Below are 6,822 nucleotides of genomic sequence, written 5' to 3' on the forward strand. Positions count from 1 at the left end.
AGGTGGGAACAGCCCCCCCACGGTTGGCCCTTTATAAAAGAGAGCCCAGCCCAAGGGGAGGATCCAACGGGTACCTGAGTGGCTAGGCCCTGAGGGGGCTGGGCCTAACCCGACACCTGCCACCTACAGGCCGGACTCAGGTGGGGGCAGCAGAGAGCTGCTCCCACCCAGGAGCCCACTCTAGCTAGCGCTGCCCCAGCTCAAGAAAAGAGGGATTCCGGAAGTGTAACACTGGAGAGACCGTCCAGCCTGGCGGGAGCCTCTTGTAACAAAGAGACTTGGTTGGGGTCTCCCAGACACTGCAGCCCTCCTCCTCCGTCTGGTCTCCTTCCCCCCTTGGGGAAATAAATGCAAGGACTGGGAAGCATAGCAGGAAAGGGATCCCAGAGTAGCTGACTCCCCAAAGTCACCACCTCATGTTCTTCTCTCCACTTTGAGTGATGATGAAATTCTGCCCAGGCTGGAGGACAGGGCATCTAGGTTCCAGATCCTTGAACCTGAGGCCAGCCATCTGCCTAGTCTCTCCTCAGTTACTGCTATTAACCTCAGCATCCGGTGCAGTGCCAGGAGGCACTGGGTGAATAGTTGTGGAATGAATGAACACACACACACACACACACACACACACACACACACACACTGGCTGTCTTCCCTCTGGGTCTGTGGGTGCAAGAAAGTGAGATCCAACAGAGCACGTTTCCTGGACACAACCTAATGCCTTCCTCTCCTCCCAAGATCCCAGGATTCCCTGGGGCCAGGCTGGACCCTGTAGGCCTTACTCTGGGGCACAGAGAATGAAGAACAAGGGGCTAAAGAGAGAAAGGGGGGGGCGCTCAGGAGAGAGGGAAGCTGCACTTGCAAGAGTCGGTCCCATAGCACCCGGTGGGTGAATCACGGGAAGGGAGACAGGACCGTGGGGTGGCGTGGAGTGGGTGGGGCGCTGATGGTGAGTCAAGCTGGAGCCACCTGGACCCTCTTTCTCTTCCCAGGCCAGACGAGACAGAAGAAGAGTCCCTGCACCTGTCTCCCTGAGCCCATTATCAGAATGAGTCAGACAGCAGGTTGGAAAAGAGCACACACCGTAGAAGTCTGAAGAATAGGGAGCTCTGCAGGGAGCCCCAGGCCTGGGCGGGCCCAGTGTGGCAGGCTGTGGGTGTAAGGCAGGAGTTGGGCCCCCCGAGGCAGAGATTCCAGCAGCAATTACCTGATGACTGGGGCTAGAGTCTCAGAAAGATCCTGCAGGGCATGAAGTGGGGATTGGATGACACCCAGCTAGAGTCCCCTGGAGGAGAGGGACACACAGCCCACAGCCCCCGCCCTAGGGCAGGGGGTGACCATGACTGCCCACCGGCCAGGAGGGCAGATACACAGGTTCCTCCCCAGCCTTCAGGAGACACGCTCAGGCTTCCAGAAGGACAGACACATAGACCCCTACTCAGAGGGACAGAAAGACCCAGAAGCCCCCTCTTTGGGGACAGACATAAATCCGAAAAGACAGACCCACAGAAGAGTTCCACTCAGACCGAACACACATATACACACACAAGGACACACTTGTCCTTTCCACAAAGACAAATCAGAGGCTCCAGAGGGGACGCAGGGTCCACATTCCTTTCTCCCCTCCCCTCTTTCCTCCTCCCCACTCTTCCCCAGACTTCTGGCCTCCTCTGACTTGCTGAACCAGCAGGGGAAAATCCAGTTTGTACCTGTTTGCACCAGGCCCTCTTCCAGCCCCTTCAAACAATACTTAATTTCCAAAGACTGAATTGAGTGCATGCCACCCCCTCCCCAACAAACACCCACACTAGCAAGGTGGAGAGACTTCTTCCAGAGACCAAAGGGAGGGCATGTGGGCCCAATGCCAAACCTGGGACAGAGAGCAGGAAAGAGAAAGGGAGGGACTGGTCAGACAGGTATGGCAGCCCTGGGGAGGGAGGACACCAGCTCCCCCACTTCTTCCCCTCCCCCATACTGTAGTCCGGTGGACCCAGGCAGATCAGAGGGGAAAGAGAGGGGACAGTGGGGGCAGGGACAGATGGTACCAGAAGTCCTGAGCACAAAATAACAACCCAGAGCCAGTCCTAAAGTCTCAGCCCCTCCGCCCCCACCTGCCTGGTTCCCTGGTTCCAAGAGTGTCTTTTGTTGGGACACCTGGGTGGCTCAGGGCGTGATCCCAGGATCCTGGGATCGAGCCCCACATCGGGCTCCCTGCTCCGCGGGAAGCCTGCTTCTCCCTCTCCCACTCCCCCTGCTTGTGTTCCCTCTCTCGCTGTGCCTCTCTTTGTCAAACAAATAAAATCTTAAAAAAAAAAAAAAAAAGAAGAAGAAAAAAGAGTGTCTTTTGTTAAAGTGAGGACAAAGGAGGCTACAAGGACCCCTGTGGTTTTCAGGCTGTAGAGCTGGCCCAGACCTCAATGGAGGCGGGGGAGGGGGGAGTTGCTGGGGCGGCCCAGAACTATCTGGGGCTAGAAGTACGTGCACCTCAGTTGTCAGCTCCCTGATGCCCGAGACCCCAGCCAACACCTCCCGTGATGGCACAAGCCAGCCTCAGAGCTGCCCTCTCCAACGCTCCTGCCCGGGATTCCGGGGTGGAGGCAGAAGGGAAAGGCCCCGGGACTAGGGCCAAGTGGTGAGGGAAGAGAAAACCAGCCTGGGGCAGCCACAGGCACAACTCCTTGTAAGGCTGACTCTGGCCGCTGCGGTCTGCGCCGCGGAACGGAAAGCGTTTGCAGTGACTGCGTGGCCGGGAGAGCCAGCTGACTCTGCCCCAAACTGCCTTTTCCAGAGAACGGAAGGAGGAAAGAGGAGTGGGATGGCATCTCGAAGATGACCCCAGGAGGCCCTGATCCCGGCTGGGGGCAGAGGTGGGTGGGCAGGGCAGTGGCTACCATCACGGGGCTTGCAACCATCAGGAAAGAGGGTCTGCACCTCACACCAGTCAGAATGGCTAAAATTAACAAGTCAGGAAACGACAGATGTTGGTGGGGATGCGGAGAAAGGGGAACCCTCCTACACTGTTGGTGGGAATGCAAGCTGGTGCAGCCACTCTGGAAAACAGTATGGAGGTTCCTCAAAAAGTTGAAAATAGAGCTACCATACGATCCAGCAATTGCACTACTGGGTATTTACCCCAAAGATACAAATGTAGGGATCCGAAGGGGTACGTGCACCCCAATGTTTATAGCAGCAATGTCCACAATAGCCAAACTGTGGAAAGGGCCAAGATATCCATCAACAGATGAATGGATAAAGAAGATGTGGCATATATATACAATGGAATATTATGCAGCCATCAAAAGGAATGAGATCTTGCCATTTGCAACGACATGGATGGAACTAGAGGGTATTATGCTAAGCGAAATAAGTCAATCAGAGAAAGACATGTATCATATGACCTCACTGATATGAGGAATTCTTAATCTCAGGAAACAAACTGAGGGTTGCTGGAGTGGGGGTGGGGTGGGAGGGATGGGGTGGCTGGGTGATAGACACTGGGGAGGGTATGTGCTATGGTGAGCGCTGTGAATTGTGCAAGACTGTGGAATCACAGATCTGTACCTCTGAAACAAATAATGCAATCAATATATGTTAAGAAAAAAAAAAAAAGAAGAAGATAGCAGGAGGGGAAGAATGAAGGGGGGGAAATCGGAGGGGGAGACGAACCATGAGAGACGATGGACTCTGAAAAACAAACTGAGGGTTCTAGAGGGGAGGGGGGTGGGAGGATGGGTTAGCCTGGTGATGGGTATTAAAGAGGGCACGTTCTGCATGGAGCACTGGGTGTTATGCACAAACAATGAATCATGGAACACTACATCAAAAATTAATGATGTAATGTATGGTGATTAACATAACAATAAAAATTAAAAAATAAAAGAAAGGAAAGAGGGTCTGAACAGAGCTCCTCTTGGTGATCAGGACAGATGACACAGGACACCACATTCACAGCAGAACTATCCGTAAGAGCCAAAAGAGAAACAACCCAAATGCCCACCACCTGACAAAGGAATGGAGAAGGAAAATGTGAATATCATTCACAGTAAAAAGGAATGAAGTAGTGGGCGCCTGGGTGGTTCAGTTGGTTAAGCGACTGCCTTCGGCTCAGGTCATGATCCTGGAGTCCCTGGATCGAGTCCCGCATCGGGCTCCCTGCTCGGCAGGGAGTCTGCTTCTCCCTCTGACCCTCTCCCCTCTCATGTGCTCTCTTTCTCATTCTCTCTCTCTCAAATAAATAAATAAATAAAATCTTTAAAAAAAAAAAAAAAAGGAATGAAGTAGTGACATGGGCTACAATGAGGATGAGTGCTAAGCCAGGGAAGCCAGTCACAGAAGGCCACATACTGCATGATTCTATTTAGATGAAATGTCCAGAATAGGCAAATCCATAGAGACAGAAAATAGATTCATGGTTGCCTGACCAGCTCCAGGCTGGGGAGAATGAAGGGGATTGCTAAAGAATACAGGTATTCTTGGGGCGCCTGGGTGGCTCAGTCGGTTAAGCTGACTCTTGATTTCAGCTCACGTCATGATCTCATGGGTCGTGAGATCAAGCCCTGCAGTGGGGCTTGGTGCTCAGCATGGAGCCTGCTTGAGATTCTCTCCCTCTCCCTCTGCCCCTCCCCCCACTCATGCGCTCTCTCCCTCTCTCTCTCTCTCTTTCTCAAATAAATAAATAAATCTTTTTAAAAAAAAAAGAACACAGGTATTCTTTGGGGGGAGATGAAAATATTCTAAATGGGATTAGGGTAATGGTTGCACAAGCTCGTGAAAAAGCTAAAAGCCATTGAATTGTATACTTTAAATGGTTGAACTGTATGGTGTGTGAGTTATAGGTCAATAAAACTGTTACCCAGGAAAGCCACAAAACCATAAATGAGCCACATATATACGGCAGAGACTGTAGGCCAGCACAGAGATCAGGGGGCAGGGGGGAAGATTTTGTTTAGATGCCAAAGGTAAAGATGTTCCCTGCCTCTACATCAGTACCCAAGGCAGTGTTCTCAAAGCACTGAAGTCATTTTAAAAGATGGGCAATTTAAAAATCTTATTGTTGATATAGAATAGCTGAGTTTAGCACCTAGGCAGCAAGAACAATTCGTTTAAGCAAGAAGGCACAGATGGTGGGAACACCCATCAGTAAGCCGTATCATGAATAATAAAGGTGATTTGATTGTTGGTTTTTGTGCTGTGTACCTCAAGGCCAAAACTGTTCCCGGTCAATGTTCAATAAATGGTACCTCTTTTTCTTCATGGTAAGTGGTGGCTCTGATGATTAAAGCCTGCCAGGATGGGAATGGACTGCCTAGAGGGGCGGCAAGCCCCTGTCCTGAGAAGTATTGAGACAAAGGCTTGCTTACCGGCTGTCCACCAGGCTCACCATGGCCTCACCGTGGGAGGGTTCCTAGGTCAGATAAGCGTTGGACTAGAACTTCCAAATCCTCCCCACTCTGTGAGCCTTTGATCCATGTCCCACCACCATAGAGCTTTCCCCATAGATTAGATGTCCACGAATATTCTCTGAATTGAAACTTTGATTTTAATAGGACGTGTGATTAGAAGTTATTAGAACGATGGGGCGCCTGGGTGGCTCAGTGGGTTGAGCGTCAGACTCTTGATCTCAGCTCAGGTCTTGATCTCAGGGTTGTGAGTTTGAGCCCCACATCGGGTTCTGTGCTGGGTGTGGAGACTACTTTAAAAAAATAAAATAAAATAAGGATGTTATTAGAACAAGTATGGGGAAAAGGACAGTGAGGTAAGCCTCACTGCAGAGGCGAAGAGACACAAATACATGTCAGAGAAGAAAAATTTCCCTTTATACTTCGAGATTCTTCTGACTGGTCTAAGAATTAAAGTGACATGAGACACATTAACAGGAGAAATCAAATTTAATTATGTATGGGGAATCCTCACAAACATGAGAGATTCCAAAGACAGTTGAGCAAAATGAGGTATATATGTCATCCTGAATTAAGGAGGAGGCTATAGGAGTCTGGGACTTCTAAGGGAAGGAAAGCAATTCACAAGAAGGTGAAAAAGAGTAAATATTTGGTAAACAAATGTTCACTGGGCCATAAGGAAACAAAGGGACAGAGAGAGAAATTTTAACAGACTTTGCTAAACTCCTCCCTGTCTACCACCCCTAGTTCATATTATACCGTAATCTTTGGCGGTAGCTCCCTTCCTGGAGCAGGTCCTCTATCTAAATTCTTTAGGCAGTTAGGGGGACCGTCAAAGTTTCTTTCCGAGTCTTTTGGGCCTTGATTGTTTTCAGCTCAAAATCATCCACGTGCCAAAGTGGCACATCTTGGGGCCATTCATTCTGTACTCCCACACCCAACAGCCTGGAGATGATGATGTCTCCCACTTACCTTCACATCCTCACACCCTCATCTCCACATATATCAAACTGGAAGAGACCATCAAGATGAGGTGGGAGGGATCCAGCTGGACTCCTTCCCCTTAATCCAAGTTCTGTCCAGAGCATGCATACCAAAACTGTCCAGGCTGCAATCCATCTGGATTTTTTGAAAACTTCCTCCACTGAGCCAAGACTGAACACAAGACTTTCGCTCCAGTCCCACCACCAAGACCTCCAGGAACACACTCTTCTCTCTGCAGAGAAAATAGCTCAAAGCCCAAACTCAGATCACTGCAGGATCCCTCCAATGGATAACATCCCTGTCTTCAGTGGATAACATGCCTGCTCCTCAAGAAGGAAAACAGAGTGGCCAGTCCCCAGAGCTTGACATTCCACGGTGCTGGCCAAGGAAACAGACAGAAAGTAAGAGAAGACCCGACAGGGGCCCACTCATGGCCGTGAGG

This window comes from Halichoerus grypus, chromosome 6 (assembly GCF_964656455.1).
Source record: "Halichoerus grypus chromosome 6, mHalGry1.hap1.1, whole genome shotgun sequence".
Taxonomy (NCBI): domain Eukaryota; kingdom Metazoa; phylum Chordata; class Mammalia; order Carnivora; family Phocidae; genus Halichoerus; species Halichoerus grypus.